The sequence below is a fragment of the Pleurodeles waltl genome, chromosome 2_1, assembly GCF_031143425.1.
Source record: "Pleurodeles waltl isolate 20211129_DDA chromosome 2_1, aPleWal1.hap1.20221129, whole genome shotgun sequence".
Classification (NCBI taxonomy): domain Eukaryota; kingdom Metazoa; phylum Chordata; class Amphibia; order Caudata; family Salamandridae; genus Pleurodeles; species Pleurodeles waltl.
The window spans coordinates 371,162,857-371,180,866 of NC_090438.1; the positions used below are offsets into that span (position 1 = coordinate 371,162,857).

At 53.2% G+C, this 18,010-nt stretch overlaps 1 long non-coding RNA gene across 1 annotated transcript in view; it reads left to right on the plus strand.

Moving 5' to 3' along the window:
- Positions 1 to 665: 665 nt before the first annotated feature.
- The window catches only part of LOC138258877 (uncharacterized), a 157,648-nt gene continuing 140,303 nt past the window's right edge, over positions 666 to 18,010 (plus strand). Inside the window, exon 1 of the long non-coding RNA XR_011198594.1 lies at positions 666 to 718. This is a non-coding gene — a long non-coding RNA (uncharacterized lncRNA). The remainder of the gene's footprint in view (positions 719 to 18,010) is intronic.

Genomic DNA, 18,010 nt, shown 5'->3' on the forward strand with positions numbered 1-18,010 from the left:
AAAATCCTCAGTTCGCAGACATTCCGCTGGGTACTACACAATGGCAACAGAACAAGATACATAACATAGCATTCAACTAATTAATGCTTACACACTCGTGTTCATGTTCACACACTCCACGCCTATTTTCCTCCAGCCCCCAGGTGTATCCTCATCTGCAAGAGACCACCCTGCACTCCCTTTAGTAAATACAAACTTTTTTTAATCATTTTGAATCACCCGCCTCAGCAAGAAGTGATAACCTCTTGCCCTGAAAGGTTGCGCGTGCACACACCTGGCTCACGCGATGATTCACCTCTCTGACAGCCCAGTCAGTTTCGGCAGCACCCGTGGAGTCTTACCTGGTCCCTGAAGCACTTCAGTTCCGTCATGTTCACATTTTACGTCATCCACATCTCATTGGTTTACAGTATACATAGTGCTGCCTTCCCTTCATTTAATGTGCCAGATGCCACTTTGTGTCCTCTGTCTCCACTGTGATTCCAGTGGCTTAATGAAACTTGAGTGGGCTCCCTGCAAGTTATGTTGAGGTGGGCCCACCACGCCATGTCTTCTTGCATGAAAATCCAATATCTGCATTATTCATTTTAAGCACTTTGAAAAGGAAAACGTTATTAAGCACTATATGAAAAAACATGATATTACTTTTGTTAAATTGATTTACAGTGCTGGATTTACGAGGTTGCCATGAAGTCGCTCGTCTTACAGGAAACCAAAGGTAAGAAGCATTTGCAATGCAATGGGTCTCGCGTTTGCTCGCGTTAGCGCTATTAGCGCTGTAAACTCCTAACTTGACAACAGTTTCACCTATGCGAGCTGATGGTTGCGATGAGTGTGAAGGATACACAGAAAAGGAAACAGAAGTTTGCTAGCAGTGAAACTTATCGCCAAAAGTGCAATTATCCATGTTACCGGCAAAAGTGCAATTATCCATGTAACCAGCAAAAGTGCAATTATCCATGTAACAGGGTCAATATCATGCAAATTGCTCGACTTCTGCACAGCATGATTGCGCTACGCTGGAAATGAAGAGATAAAGTAGCCCAGAAATCTGCTGAAAACACAGAGGGGGTCATTCCGACCCTGGCGGTCGGTGTTAAAGCGGCGGCCAACCCGCCAACAGGCAGGCGGTAAAAAAAATGGAATTCTGACCCTGGCGGGAACCGCCAACACAGCCCACCACTTTAACACTCCGACCGCCACGGCAGGGCAAACAAACAGCGCGGCGGTCACCGCCAACAGACAGGCGGCAGACAATGTACCGCCCACCCTATCACGACCCACCAATCCGCCACCTTTTCCGGGGCGGGAGCCCCGCCAATAAAAACACGGCGGAAACAGACCACGAACGGGAAAACGCTCACCTCTATACACTCCACGAGGAATCTGGACAGCATGGAACCCGAATTAAACATATTGGCTACATGCCATTGTTCGTGGGCCAATGTGCATAAACACATGGGCAAAGCCCACACACGAGACCCGATTCCATTGGAGAGAACACTGCTGGGGCATCAGATAATAAAACCACAGGCACCTCAGGGGGAAGGGAAGGGGGGGCACCTCAGCCACATGAGTCCACGACGCCAGATCCACGAGGGGCCTCCATGCCCACTGTACCATCCTGGGGAGTGCAAAGCCACAGTCTCTCAAGTCTCTACAGTGGGTGGATTGCCCAATGTACCATCCTGGGGAGTGCAAAGCCACAGTCTCTCAAGTCTCTACAGTGGGTGGGTTGCCTACTGTACCATCCTGGGGAGTGCAAAGCCACAGTCTCTCAAGTCTCTACAGTGGGTGGATTGCCCACTGTACCATCCTGGGGAGTGCAAAGCCACAGTCTCTCAAGTCTCTACAGTGGGTGGATTGCCCACTGTACCATCCTGGGGAGTGCAAAGCCACAGTCCATCTGGTGGATTACAGACTCCACTGGTTATGGAGAGGAGGCATGGTGCCCAGAGTGCTCCGTGAAGCCCTACCCGACACAGATCCGGCCCTGCCAATGGGCCAGCGGTGCTTGAGATGAAGGGCCCAGCGGAGCGGTGCAGAGACGGCGGGGCCCAGCGGAGCGGTGCCTGACAGGAGGGGCCCAGCGGAGCGGTGCTTGAGATGAGGGGCCCAGCGGAGCGGTGCTTGAGATGAAGGGCCCAGCGGAGCGGTGCAGAGACGGCGGGGCCCAGCGGAGCGGTGCCTGACAGGAGGAGCCCAGCGGAGCGGTGCTTGAGATGAAGGGCCCAGCGGAGCGGTGCTTGAGATGAAGGGCCCAGCGGAGAGGTGCAGAGACGGCGGGGCCCAGCGGAGCGGTGCGTGACAGGAGGGGCCCAGCGGAGCGGTGCTTGAGATGAAGGGCCCAGCGGAGCGGTGCTGAGACGGTGGGGCCCAGCGGAGCGGTGCCTGACAGGAGGGGCCCAGCGGAGCGGTGCAGAGACGGCGGGGCCCAGCGGAGCGGTGCCTGACAGGAGGGGCCCAGCGGAGCGGTGTTTGAGATGAAGGGCCCAGCGGAGCGGTGCTTGAGATGAAGGGTCCAGCGGAGCGGTGCAGAGAGACGGCGGGGCCCTGTTCAGCGGTGCTTCTCTTGGCGTGGCCCTGTTCAGCGGTGCTTCTCACGGCGGGGCCCTGTTCAGCGGTGCTTCTCTTGGCGGGGCCCTGTTCAGCGGTGCTTCTCTTGGCTGGGCCCTGTTCAGCGGTGCTTCTCACGGCGGGGCCCTGTTCAGCGGTGCTTCTCTTGGCGGGGCCCTGTTCAGCGGTGCTTCTCTTGTGTTCCTAGGGAACCAGATCTGGGCAATCATTCCCGCTCAGTCGCCATCCGACCTATCGCTTGCGGGGCCCTCCTGTGCTGGACTCCTGGGCCCGTGGGTGTCCTCCGTCACACCCCAAATGGGGCTGGTGGGGCCCTCCTGGGCAGCTTGCCTGCTGCCGGACTTCTTCGCCTTGCTGCCCTTGCCCTCCTTGGAAGAATCTCTGGGGCCCTTGCCTCCCTTGGAAGAATCTCTGGGGCCCTTGCCCTCCTTGGTAGAATCTCTGGGGCCCTTGCCTCCCTTGGTGGATGGGCCAGGTGACGGTGCAAGGCTGGTGTCCTTGGGGGCAGCCGTCTCAGGCCTGTGGCGCCGGCCCTTCCCTTTTTTGCTTCTTTTCCCAGGGGGTGGGCTGGCTGTCCCCTTGCTGCTGGCCGATGTTCCTGCCCTATGAGCTGGTGGACTCCAATAGCCCTGAACGATGGTCCGAGTAGGTGCAGGGCTTGTGGTGGCTGAGGTGCTGGTTGGAGTCTTACGAGATGGAGGGGGTGGGTCAGTTGTTGGAAAGAGGTCAAGGTTGGAACGGAAAATCAATTTAGAAAGACAGGGACGGGTAGTTGTAGTGGGTATGGGAGTGGAGGAAGAGGATGTGGTTGTAGGAGAGTCAAGTGTGCTGTCTTTGGGTGCAGGTGCTTGTGACGGAGGCTGTCGTGAGGTGGATGGCTGTTGGGTGGGTGGCTGCCTGCGTTTGTGTGGTTTGGAAGAGGGGGTGACAGACACACTGGGAGAGGACACAGAGGACGTGTAAATGGTAGTGGGGGTGGTGACTGCACGTGTGCGGAGTGTTCTGGTTGGTGTGCTGGTGATGGACGTACTGGCTGATGGTGGTGTGCATGCAGGTGTGAGTGGAGACATCACAGGGAGGGAGGAGGGAGACGAGGAGGAGGGGGACACAGAGGAGGCAGTGGCTGTTGGCATGTCTGCATGTGGATGTTGCTTGGGTGAATGCTTGTGTGATCTGTGGTGCTTATGTCTGGATGAGCTGCCCTTGGGTGTTGATGTGTGTGCAGGCTGGTCTGTAGGTGTGTCTGGGATAGGCAGAGGAACAGGGGAGTGGGACTGGGTTGAGGAAGTTGGAGGGGGGAGGCTAGAGACAGGGACAATTGCTGCCGTCAGTGCTGAGGCCAGAGCGTTGAACGATCTCTGATGGGCAGCCTGACCCGAATGGATGCCCTCCAGGTATGCATTGCTCCGATGCACCTCCCTTTCTACCCCCTGGATGGCATTCAAAAGGGTAGACTGCCCAACAATGAGCGTCTGGAGGAGGTCAATGATCTCCGCACTGAGGGCAGCAGGGGTAACTGGGGCAGGACCTGAGGTGCCAGGGGCGAAGGAGATGGCCGGCTTCCTGGCCGAGCGGGCACGGGGCGAAAGCTGAGGGGCTGCTGGGAGGGAAGAGCTGGTGCGCTGGGTGGTGGCTGTACCTGTTGTTGCGGTGGGCACGGATGTTGCCGCCACCACAAGGGAGCTCCCTTCCGAGGACGTGTCGGTGTCGCTGACGTCTCCACGGGTCCCCGTTGTGGAGCCCCCCTCGCCCTCTGTCTCACTGGTTAACTCGGAGTCGGTTGCAGGGCCCTCCGGGGCCATGTGAGATGCAGCTCCCTCGTGCGCCGATGCCACTTCTCCTCCACCTGATGATGCTAATGCACACATGAACAGGAAAACCAAAAAAAGGGGGGGGGAGAAGAAAGGAAGACATATTGAGTGCATGCATTGGTGGCACCGTTGGCGGAGAGGACAGACACAGAAGCCCCCTGCACTACGCCGCGCACTCGGGGTACACTACTCAATGATAGTGACTTGGCCTACAAGGGTATGGACGACAAATGCACACATAGGTGAGCCCGGGCCATGGATAGCTGTACTTAGCACCCTACAGAGGTGGGGGCGGGGGCACAGGGCCATGTCTAATGAAGGGGCCTAGCCCACAGAAACCGCCCTGGCCTAGAGATAGCCACAGCCCTCCTCCCCCACCCAGACGCCTCCACTGTGCGCTAATATAGCGGAATGTGCTGATACTCACCCCCTTGTGTCTGCTGTGATGTCCTCACGCGCCCATCCAAATCGGGGTAGGCTACCGCCAGGATCCGGGACATCAGGGGGGTCAATTGACGACTGGCACCCCTCCTACGTTGGGAGGCCATCCCCATCAGAGCCTCGGCGGTCTTTCTGCTCCTGCGGCGGATGTCCTCCCACCTCTTGCGGCAGTGGGTGCCCCGTCTGTTGTGGACCCCCAGGGCCCGGACGTCCTTGGCGATGGCACGCCAAATGTCAATCTTCTGATGGGCGCTGACCTATGTGACATGTACAGGGTTGAAAAATAAATATCACCACTTTTCTGCATGGTCGATGTGCGCGGCCCCCCATCCCCAAGCTTGCCATGTGGCACATGCTCTCATCTGTCGTGCGTTGCACTCCTCATTCGCTCCCCTCCCCACCATCTTACATCCACCCCACTCAACACAGGCATAGCCCATACTACGTGCTCCCAGTGTACTTACCTGTTGGTCTGGAGGACCGTAGAGTAGCGCATAATGGGGGAGGACCCCATCAACAAGTTTATCCAATTCCTCAGATGTGAAGGCAGGGGCCCTTTCCCCAGTCGCAGCAGCCATTGTCTCTTCCAGACCGAGTTCACAGCAGCACTTGCAGTATAGGTCCTCTCCTGTGGATGATCAGGTCTCGAGTGATTAAGCAAGTAGAAAATGGCGGTCACGCCCGCGGCGGTGCGTACCGCGACCGCCGGCGCACATCGTCATTGGCTCCTGAGACCCATAGGGTTCAATGTTAACCAATGCTGCTTTGCGCAGCGGTCTTCGACCGCCTACCGCCACGGTGTGCCACGCCAGCGCATTGACCTCACATCCCATTGTCCCACTTCACAGGTCAGGCAGCCGCCATTTCAAGGGCCTACATGGCTTAATTTCTACTGCGTCACACAGGCCTAGGCCTTGCATTGCCACTCATACAAGCCATTCAATGCATAGCGAATCGTGTTTTGTGCAAGCTGTGGTTACGTACCTGTTGGTTGCTTGACTCTGTGCTCCATGTTGTCCTTCCTAGGCACCGTCCGCTGGGACTTGCGAGGAGATGGAGGAATGTTCCCGTGTACAGACCGCTGGTGGACCTGTCGACAATGGAAGAACGACATGTCATACTGACATACAGACTTCACCGAGCCACTATACATGAACTGTGTGCCCAGCTGGAGCCAGACCTGATGTCCCCCATTCGCCAACCCACAGGGATTCCCCCTCTGGTGCAGGTGCTGTCAGTACTCCATTTTTTGGCAAGTGGATCATTCCAAACAACAGTGGCCATATCATCAGGGATGTCTCAGCCTATGTTTTCTAAGGTTTTGTCCAGAGTGTTGTCTGCCCTGATGAAATACATGCAGAGCTACATTGTTTTCCCTGAGGTGGGAGATTTGGCTACAGTGAAGGGTGATTTCTATGCCCTTGGACATATCCCCAACATCATTGGTGCCATTGATGGGACCCATGTGGCCTTGGTTCCCCCCAGTGGAAGTGAGCAGGTGTACAGGAACAGAAAAAGTTATCATTCTATGAATGTTCAGGTGGTCTGTTTGGCTGACCAGTACATCTCCCATGTAAATGCCAAGTTCCCTGGGTCAGTGCATGACGCGTACATCATGCGAAATAGCAGCATCCCTTATGTGATGGAACAGCTACAGAGACACCGTGTGTGGCTAGTAGGTGACTCTGGTTACCCCAACCTGTCGTGGCTACTGACCCCAGTGAGGAATCCCAGGACAAGGGCAGAGGAACGTTACAATGAGGCCCATGGGCGAACTAGGAGGATTATAGAAAGAACCTTCGGCCTCCTGAAGGCCAGGTTTAGGTGCCTGCATATGACAGGGGGATCCCTAATGTACTCACCAAAGAAGGTGTGCCATATCATCGTGGCCTGCTGTATGCTTTACAACCTGGCTTTGCGACGCCAGGTGCCTTTCCTGCAGGAGGATGGTCCAGATGGTGGTGTTGTAGCAGCTGTGGAGCCTGTGGAGAGTGAAGAGGAGGAGGATGACGGGGACGACACAGACAACAGCGACACAGTGATACAACAGTATTTTCAGTAGCACACAGGTACGAATCAACCACGCCATTTTACATTTACTTAAAGTCTCCTGCCTCTCTACTGTCTGAGTTCCCCCCAGTTCCTGTTAACTGAGTTGTGACTTTCCCTTCCGTTTTCAGAGCTGTGGGCCCCACTGCGTGACCTCTGCTTTCTTTGCCCATTGACTACAGCTGTGTGACAGTGGTATGTTGTCATCACAATGTAACTGAACATTTTGGCACCGTTATGTCTAATACATTTGTTCAAAATACAAGCAAACTCCAGATTTTTTTAGTGCAAGAAGTGATTTAATTCAAGTGCTAAATTTAAGGAACATGATTGTAAAACGGGGATGGGTGATGGTGGAGTAATGTCCATGGCAGAGTCCAGTTCTCAGTCGCACAGGTGCATTGTCCATATGCCTGTGGAAGGATGGAGCAGGGGCAGTTCAAGGTTGGACAGGGTGACAATGTGGGACAGTGGGATGACATCAGGGGTTATCGTTTGCTGGCGGGGGTCTTGCAATCCTACTCTGTCTTCTTGTGAGATCTCAGGTTCCGCTTGCGGGGTGGTTCTTCTTCTGCAGGAGGTGGGGTTCTGGTGGCCTGTCGTTGTGTGGGGGCCTCCTGTCCACTAGCGCCGGCGGAGGTGGTAGGCTGTTCCTGGTCCAGGCTAGTGACAGGGGCCCTTTGTGGTGCCACATGGTCCCGCAATGTGGTGACTATCTGGGTTAGGACCACGACGATGGTCCCCATTGCGGAACTAATGTTCCTCATTTCCTCTCTGAACCCCATGTACTGTTGCTCCTGCATGACCTGGATCTCCTGGAACCTGGCCAGTACTGTCGCCATCGTCTCCTGGGAGTGGTGGTATGCTCCCATGATGGAGGAGAGGGCCTCGTGGAGAGTGGGTTCCCTGGGCCTGTCGCCCCCCTGTCGCACAGCAGCCCTCCCAGTTCCCCTGTTTCCCTGGGCCTCTGTCCCCTGGACGGTGTGCCCACTACCACTGCCCCCAGGTCCCTGTTGTTGTTGGGGTGGTGGGTCAACCTGGGTGCCCTGTAGTGGTGCACACACCGCTGATTGACATGTCCTGGAGACAGAGGCATGGGCCCGCTGGGTGGGAGCTGTGCTGGTGTTCCCAGAGGGGGTTAGGTCTGGTGTAGCCTGTGGCTGTCTGGGGGGAACCGACTGTCCCGAGGTCCCCGATGGGCCGGGCTGGTCATCAGGGTCCAGGGAGACAGAGCTGCTGTCATCACTGGGGGCCTCTTCTGGGGGTGGGATGGACATCTCTGGACCCTCCGTGGTGGTGTGGTGGCGTTCGGGTCCTGCAGGGGTATAAGAGTATGGTTATTGCTTCTGTTTGTGGCATTTCGTGTAATGGGTGGGTGGCCGTGTCCCCCAGTGCTGGCATTCCCTTGTGGGGGCTTTTGTGACTGTGGCTTGTGGGGGTGATGGGTGTGTGCAGTGGGCATGCTTTGGGGATGGATGTCCATGCTTTGGGGACGCACGCAGGGCTAGGTTTTGGGATGGGTGGGGTGTGATGGTGAGCCATTTGCAAGAAGTTGGTGTGATGGGGATGTGGGTGGGGGTATGATTTGGCATGCAGGTGGGGTGGGGGAATTGGAGTAGTGAAGATTTGACTTACCAGAGTCCATTCCTCCGCCTACTCCTGCGAGGCCCTCAGGATGCAGGATGTGCAAGACTTCCTCCTCCCATGCTGTGAATTCTGGGGGAGTAGGTGGGGGTCCGCCGCCAGTCTTCTGCACCGCAATGTTGTGCCTTGATACCATGGAACGCACCTCCCCCCGTAGGTCGTTCCACCGCTTCCTGATGTCGTCCCGATTGCGTGGATGCTGTCCCACAGCGTTGACCCTGTCCACTATTCTGCTCCATAGCTCCATCTTCCTGGCAATGGTGGTGTGCTGCACCTGTGCCCCAAAGAGCTGGGGCTCTACACGAACTATTTCCTCCACCATGACCCTGAGTTCTGCATCAGAGAACCTGGGGTGTCTTTGGGGTGCCAAGGGGTGGTGTGGATGAGGTGAGGGGTGGCATATGTGTTGTAGAGTGTGGTGAGTGTGGTGGTGTATGGTGTTTTGTGCGTGGATGTGGTGTGGGTGATGTTGTGATTTGCCTCTGTGTGATGGTGTACTCTATGCTGTGCTCTCTCTCTCTGTCCTTCAGTCGCAATTGTGGTCGTAGGGGTTTGTGGGTGATGTGGGTGTGTGTTTTATATTTAATTGGGTGTGTGGGAGTGGTGTGTGTATGTGTCTCAGGTGTGTGTATTTTGAATTATCCAATGTGGTAGTGTTTTGTAAAGGTGTGTGTATTTTGACCGCGGCAGTGTGTACTGCCAATGGAATACCGCGGTTGAAAGACCGCTGCGGGGATTTGTGGGTCGGAATGGCATGGGCGTATTTCTGTTGGCGTGACGGTGGAGGTTTGGTCATCGCCAGTTTCCCGCTGACCTTTGGTGTGGCGGACTTTTGTGGATGTCGGGTTTTTGGCGGTTTGCCAGTTGCGGGTCAGAATGACTGTGGCGGTTTACCGCGGCCGCGGCGGTGTTATGGCGGCCTTCTGGCCGGCGGTAAGCGACTTTTACCGCCGAGGTCAGAATGACCCCCAGAGTCTCTTATGTTTTCAGTAGTTTACTGGTACGCTCGTGGAGGGCTAAACACTGTAAAAACATGACGTATTTATGCCTTTCACAAATGGAATTAATAGATTTTTAAAAGGGAAGCCCACGAACTAATGAAAGGGACAGGAGTGACATGGGTGTGGTTAGAAGCCCACAGAGAGATTTCAACATGGTCCAGAGAACTTGCGCGCGCTCGATCCTAAAAAAATAGGAGTCTGATGTTATAAAGCTCAAGGGCTGCAACATCAGTGACACTTCAGCCACATGTAAATGACAGACACAAGTTTCAAGCAGCACAGATCTAATTCATTTTCAGAGCTTTTTGTGGCATTGACTTTTCAAGATCAACTGCACAATCTGCAATGCAGTCGCAGAGGCACAACCAATACAGTGACGTTTTAAAGCCTGGGCAAAGTGGGCTCTTGACCAGGGTCCCTAGCCTTCTAGGGGGGGCCTGACAGAGCTGGCTCTCTTCTGCAGACAGTCCTGCCTTGAATAATACTTAAACATTGGTGGTCTGAAACAATGTTTTCCTTTAATTTACTTTTAATAAAGGTAATCTGTGGAGGTTTGTACAGGCATTTTGCTGAGAATGTTGTGTTTACGTTTTTCAACTCCCTGCAACATCCATAAAAAAGTGTAGTTTAGATCGAAATAGGACCTCACCTATTGGAAACGGGAGAGGGTCACGGAAATTATTTGAAATAATATCAGTGAGCTGCTGCTGTATTACAATATTGACAACACACATTTTTATCCCTAAATATAAGTCCGAAACACATTTAGAATTTGAAACAGTGTTTTTTACAGTGTGGCTGGGACCTGGCCAACGAAGGCATAAAAGAGCTGTAATTAGATCATCAATTCAAAGCTGTTTCGAACAGGGGCCCCCAAAATGCTTTTGGTCCCGGCCCCCCAAAATCCTTAAGATGGCCCTAAACCAATACTAGCTGCAAAGGTCAAGAACTTAGAAGGGATCCCGGAATCATAGGCCTACACAGAGAGGAGACCACTAGATTCAAGAAATTTAAAAAAAGCATCCTCGTTTTAGCCAACCTGTGCCCAGTAACCGAGAACACCATCCCAGTGGAAATCGACCAGAGACCCTGCATTTTGTGCTTCAGAAAAGAGCTCACGTCCCTGCTCTTCAAACTACATCTCAAAGTGTAACTCGGATTGCCCGGCCTACTCCACACATCTCGCTCTATTGGTTCATCTTCCTGAACCCTTCTCTCCTTCTCCTGGAAGGTCTTGCACAGCTGCCTGCCTCCCTCCCTTAAACCCTTACCCCTTTCTTTCTCCCCACTGGTTCCTATACACCCCATTATTATACTGCTCTCCATTACAAGGTAGTTAGGTTTGCACAGTTACATATTTACTTCTGCAAGTTTTCATAACATAAAAAGACTTTTGGAGACTCAAGTCTTTATAATGAATGGCCCAAGAAAACCACATTGGTATTCCTGCTCCCGGAATTTCAGATGAAGCACGAACCGGTGTTTCTGAGGTGATGTGTTGGAATGCATGGCATTACCAGAAAAGGAAAATTAGTGATGGAATCTGAATCTGTGCGCACACACCAGATTCCCGTTGTAATTCGTCAGTTTAGGATTCTTCTTGTTCCACGTATGTTGGCAGGTTTTACAAGGTGAAATGTTGGAGGGGTTTGTGGGCTGTGCCATTATCATGAAGGATGCAATTCTGATACCGCTGATAACTCTGGTTGTAGACTGAATTAGGGTTTGCTCTGTTCTCGGAATGATGGCCTTACGGTATACTTACGGAAGTGGTTGCATGTGGCCCCTGCCATCATTCCGGAGGACTAGCTGAGAAGATCTATGAGTAGCCAGAACTGTGCCGCATGCTGAACACTCACGTCAAATATTTAGGAAAAAACACGTAACCTCAATAAAGTCTGCCAAATACCGTGCATGTATCTCCTTTGACCAGGGTCGGACTGGCCTAGAGAGCAATGAGGCAGTGCCCAATGAGTGAGTCTGACAGGCCAGTGTGTAGGCTGTTTTTTGGCTGTTTTTGTGACTATTTATGCTCTGCTGGGCCCGTTTACTGTTGATTTCCCTGATATTAAAGTAAACATTTACCTGCAGCAAGCTCAAATCCATGCAGACTTTCATACCTTGCAAACCACTTACTCAGTATAGTATGTGCAGAAGTTCAAAACTGACCGAATTTGTAAACATGGCCACTTGTTTAGATATCTAATTCACTTTTATTTTGGTATCCAACTCTACCCTGCCATTGACACACAAATGAATACAATTCGAATAAAGCGAAGCCGGTTCAGCAGTGGAGTGCACGCAATAACAGGTGCAGGGACCAGAAAGGTTCCAGCAGCATGTCTAACCTTCACATAGCAGACACAAAAGTATACAAGCATTTACAATGTAACGGGTCTCGCGTTTGCTCATGTTAGAGCTGATCGCGTTGTAAACTCTTAACCCGACTTTTCACCTATCGGGCAAAAGTGCATTTATGTACATAACCCGAAAAAGTGAAATCAAGTATGTAAAGCGCTCGACTTCTGCCAAGCGAGATCGCGCTCGTAAATTAGAGAAAAAAAAATCCACGAGCCCGATGGAAAACAGCGAGCCTCGCATGTTTTCTGTACTTGGTCGCTGCGCTCGAGGAGGGCTTGCCACTGGAAAAGGCATGACATATGTGTGCCTTCGACTAATGAAAGCAAGCAGATTTTATTAGGGAAGCCCACGAACCAATAAAAAACACTGACGTGAAGTTGACAGGGCTCCGAGCCCTTTTCTAAATACAAAAGAGTCTTGCTGCGATACGCATGCGCGAGCACATGCAACGCAGGCTTGACCCTAAAAAGGTGACTTGAAGCTGAAAGGAAATTTTCTCTATTTACACTGAATAGTCTTCTGTTGACTAAACTAATTATTTAACAGATCCTCACTGTAGAAGATGTGGTAATATTTACTTGCAGCATAACACATGAATATGGGGGTCATTACAACATTACCAGTAAAAGCCACTTACCGCCGTGCAGAATACCGCCAACACACCGCTGCGGCTGTGGAATTCCTCCACAGCCATTATGACCCACGGCTCGCAATCTGCCAAAATCTAGACACCCACACAAGTCCGCCACACCAAAGGTCAGTGATTAACTGGTGATAACAAAACCAACACCGTTACGCCAAAAGGAATACGCCCACACTATCACGACCCACAAATCCACGTGGCGGTCTTTCAACCGCAGTATTCCATTTCCGGTACACACCGCTGCGCTCAAAATACACACACGTATACAAAACACTACCACATTGGACAAATCGAAATACACACACCTGATACACATACACACACCACTCCCACACACCCAATACACTATAAAACACACACCCACAACACCCACAAACCCCTACGACAACAATTGCGACTGAAGGCCAGAGAGAGACACCACCAGAAAGAACAATAGCATCCACAGGCACTCAACACCATCACTCACACAACATCCACACACCTCACACAACACACCTCTAAATATCACCCCACAGATCGCAACACACACCACCCCACACATCACCCACACCACCCCATGGCACCGCAAAGACACCCCCGGTTTTCTGAGGAGGAGCTCAGGGTCATGGTGGAGGAAATCATCCGGGTAGAGCCACAGCTATTCAGATCACAGGTGTAGCACACCACCATAGCTAGGAAGATGGAGTTATGGCGCAGAATCGTGGACAGGGTCAACGCAGTGGGACAGCACCCAAGAACACGGGATGACATCAGGAAGAGGTGGAACGGCCTACGGGGGGAAGGTGCGTTCTGTGGTCTCAAGACACCAGATTGCGGTTCCGAGGACTGGCGGTGGGCCCCCACCTTCTCCCCCAGAACTCACAACATGGGAGGAGCAGGTCTTGGCTATACTGCATCCTGAGGGCCTCGCAGGAGTAGATGGAGGAATGGACTCTGGGAAGTCAAACCTTTAACTACTTCATCCCCCACCCTACCTGCATGCTATCACATACCCCCAACCTCGCCCTCACCCCCATCACTCCAACTCCTCACACATGTCCCACTATCACAAACCACACACCCCAAACCCAAGCCCTGCATTTAACACCAAAGAATGGACACCCATCACCAAAGCATGGCCACTGCACATACCCATACACCCCCCTAAACCATTATCACAGAAGGTTCCACACAAGAATGGAAGCACTGGGGTACAGGGTCACCCACCCATTGCACACCATGGCATACACAGATGCAATAATCATGCCTTTACACTCCTGCAGGACCCCTACCCAACGTCACCGGACAGGAGGGTCCAGACATGTCCACTCCACCCACAGAAGAGGCCCACAGTGATGACAGCAGCTCTGTCCAACTGGATCTAGATGAACAGCCCGGCCCATCTGGGACCTCGGGACAGTCGGTTCCCCTCACACTGGCACAGGCCACTACAGGGCTTCCCCTCTCTGGAAACACCAGCACAGCACCCACCCAGCGGGCCCATTCCTCTGTCCCCAGGACACGTCAAGCAGCAGTGTGTCCACCACTACAGGGAACCCAGGCTAACCCACCACCCCAACAACATCAGGGACCTGAGGGCAGTGGTAGTGGGCATACGGTTCAGGGAACAGAGGCACAGGGAAACAGGGGAACTGGGAGGACTGCTATGCGACAGGGGGAGGACAGGCCCAGGGAACCCACTCTCCACGAGGCCCTCACCACTCCCAGGAGACGATGGCAACGGTACTGGCCAAGTTTCAGGAGACCCAGCGGCTGCAGGAGGAACAATATTTGGGGTTCAGGGAGGAACTCAAATCCATCAATTCCACCCTTGGTACCATTGTAGGGGTGCTGAAGGAACTCATCAACACCAGGAGGGACACTGTGGCACAACAAGGGGCCCCTGACACTATCCTGGACGATGAACTGCCCACCACCTCTGCCAGCGCTAGTGGACAGGAGGCACCGCCACAGGACACCAGCACCCCACCCCCTGCAGATGGAGAACCACCCCGCAAGTGGTCCCTGAGATCTAGAGCTAAGACAGCTAACAATGCCAAGACCCCCGCCAAGAAATGAGACCACCCTGATTGTCACCCTTCTGTCCCACTTTGTCACCCTGTCCATACTTAAACTGCCCTAGCTCCTCTTCCTATGCCCCTTTGGACAATGCACCTGTGAGACTAATAGACTGGACTCTGCCATGGACATTCCTCCACCATCACCCCTGACCATTTTACAACCACCTCCACTACTTAGCACTTAAATAAACACCCTTAAATCACAAAACAATCTGGAGTCAGTCTCTGGTTTCGAAAATGTGTAGCAATAACTGTGGCAAAATGCTATATCCAATGTAATGTCAACATACCTATGTCACACAGCTCTAGTCCGTGGGGAAACAAAGCAGAGGTCACACAGTGGGACCCACATCTGTGAATTCGAAAGGGAAAGTGACAACTGAGTGTCCATACACTGGGTTCAAATGACAGACAGATGAGAGGTAGACGAATTAAATCAAATGTAGCAGGCAGTGTTGTCTTCTTACCTGTGTCTCACTGGAAGTATTGCTGGATCACTGTGTTCCTGTTGTTTATGTCCTCTTCTTCTGCTTCCTTGTCTTCACTGTCCACAGGCTCCACAGCTGCCACAACACCTCCATCTGGACGATCCTCCTGCAGAAAAGGCACCTGTCGTCGCAAAGCCAAGTTGTGAAGCATACAGCAGGCCATGATGATCTGGCACACCTTCTTTGGTGAATAGAATAGGGAACCACCTGTCATATGGAGGCACCTGAACCTGGCCTTCAGGAGGCCGAAAGTTCGTTCGATCACCCTCCTAGTCTGCCCATGGGCCTCATTGTAGTGTTCCTCTGCCCTGGTCCTGGGATTCCTCACTGGGATCAGTCAGTAGCCATGACAGGTTGGGGTAACCAGAGTCACCTGCAAATGGCGATGGACAATTGTTAGACACACACTAACTCTTAGGGACATCCCCATACCCAGACACCTAGTCACACTGTATTGGGTCCAAGTCATCACCTAATAGCCACACACGGTGCCTCTGGAGTTACCCCAAGACATAAGGGATGCTGCTATTATACAGAATGTAAGCGTCATGCACTGAGCCAGGAAATTTGGCATTTACATGGGAGATGTACTGGTCGGCGAACACACCATCTGCACATTCATAGAATGGTAACTCTTCCGGTTTCTGTACACCTGTTCACTCCTGCGTGGGAGTACCAAGGCCACATGTGTCCCATCAATGGCACCTATGACGTTGGGGACATGTCCCAGGGCATAGAAGTCACCTTTCACTGTAGGCAAATCCTCGACCTGAGGGAAAACGATGTAGCTGCGCATGTGTTTCAGCAGGTCAGACAACACTCTGGACAACACGTTGGAGAACATAGGCTGGGACATCCCTGATGCTATGGCCACTGTTGTTTGAAAAGACCCACTTGCTAGGAAATGGAGTACTGACAGCACCTGCACTACAGGAGGATTTCTGTGGGATGGCGGATAGCTGACATCAGGTCTGGCTCCAACTGGGCACACAGTTCCAGGATTGTGGTACGATCAAGTCTGTAGGTGATAATTGCGTGTCACTCTTCCATTGTTGACAGGTCCACCAGTGGTCTGTACACCAGAGGATGCCGCCATCTCCTCACCTGCCCCAGCGGACGTGCTCTATGGAGGAGAACAGCGAGCAGAGAGTCAACCAACACTGAGGTAGGTAAACACAACTTTATAGGAAAATGTTTGAAAATCGACATATGGCTGTATTAGTGTTTAAGCAAGGCCTATATATGTGTGATGCAGTCAAAATGAATGCCATGTGGCTCCCTGAAATGGCGTCTGCCTGACCTGTGTGAGGTAACTGCACTGGCGTTGTACACCGTCGCAGTAGGCAGTCGAAGACCGCAGCGCAATCCTGCATTGGTTAACATTGGACCCTATGGGTCCCAGGAGACAATGACGATGTACGAGGGCGGTGACAGTACGCACGGCCGCAGACGTCACCGCCATTTTCTCTCTGTTCAGTCACTTGATACCTGATCTTCGATAGGAGAGGACCTACACTGTAAGTGCTGATGTGACCTCAGTCTGGAAGAGACAATGGCTCGAGTGTCTGGGGAAAGGGCCCCTGCCTTCAGCACGGAGGAGTTTGGAGAAACAAGTGGATGGGATCTTCCCCCAGTACACACTACTCTACGGTCCTCCAGACAAACAGGTGAGTACACTGTGAGCATGGTGTATGGGCAATGCCTGCTTGGAGTGGTGTTGATGAAAGATAGGGGGGGAGAGAATGAGGCGTGCATGATACGACGGTGAGTGCATGTGCGTCATGGCAAGGGTAGGGATGCAGGCCAATGACTGTGACGGTGCGGATGGTTATATCTTCTCCTTTTCCCCTGTAGTATTCCTGTAGGTCAGCGCCCACCAGAAGAAGGATATTTGGCGTGCCATCGCCAAGGAAGTCCGGACCCTGGGGGTCCACCACAGACGGAGCACCCACTGCCAGAAAAGATGGGAGGACATTCGCCGCTGGAGCAAGAAGACGGTGGAGGCCCAGCTGGAGATGGCCTCCCAACGTGGGAGGGGTGCCCGTCGCACCATGACCCCCCGATGTTCCGGATCCTGGCAGTGGCGTATCCGGAGTTGGATAATCGTTTGAGGGCATCACAGCAGCCACAAAGGGGTGAGTACACTATCATTCTGCTGATTCAGCACGCATTGTAGGTGTATGGGTGGAGGAGGTGGGCTGTGGATTCCCCTAGGCCAGGGCAGGTTTGGTAGGCAAGGTCCCTTCTTAAGGCAGGCCCTGTGGCACCCCACCCGTGTTCAGAGCCAACTACACCTAGTCAGGCTCCTGTGACTTCCATGTGTGCAGCAATGGGGCATAGGCCTTGTAACACATGTCCCTGTGATTAATTAGGGAACTCTAAGTGCACGGCGTAGTGCAGGGGGCTTCTGTGTCTGTAGTGTTCGCTAACGGTAGCGGTATTGGATGCACTCAACATGTCTTTCTTCTGTCTTTCCCCCCTTTTTGTGGTCTCCCTGTTCTTGTGTGCATTAGCATCATCAGGTGGAGGAGCAGCGCCACCGGAGCAGGAGGGAGCTGCATCCCACATGGCCCTGAAAATAGAGTCAGAAGCCACCAGTGGGACGGAGGGCGAGGGGAGCTCCATGGCAAGGACAGGAGCTGAGACCAGCGACACAGACTCCTCCTCTGATGGGAGCTCCTTTGCGGTGGTGGTGGGCCCCTCTGTGCCCCCTGCATCTACAGGTACAGCCACCACCACCCCTACTAGCACCGCCCTCCCAGCAGCCCCTCAGCGTGTGCCCAGTGGCCGTTCACCCAGGAGGGTGGGCATCTCCTTCGCCCCAGGCACCTCAGCCCCTGCCCCAGTCAGCCCTGCTGCCCTCAGTGAGGAGGCCATTGACCTCCTCAGGTCCCACACTGTTGGGCAGTCTACCATTTTGAATGCCATCCAGGGT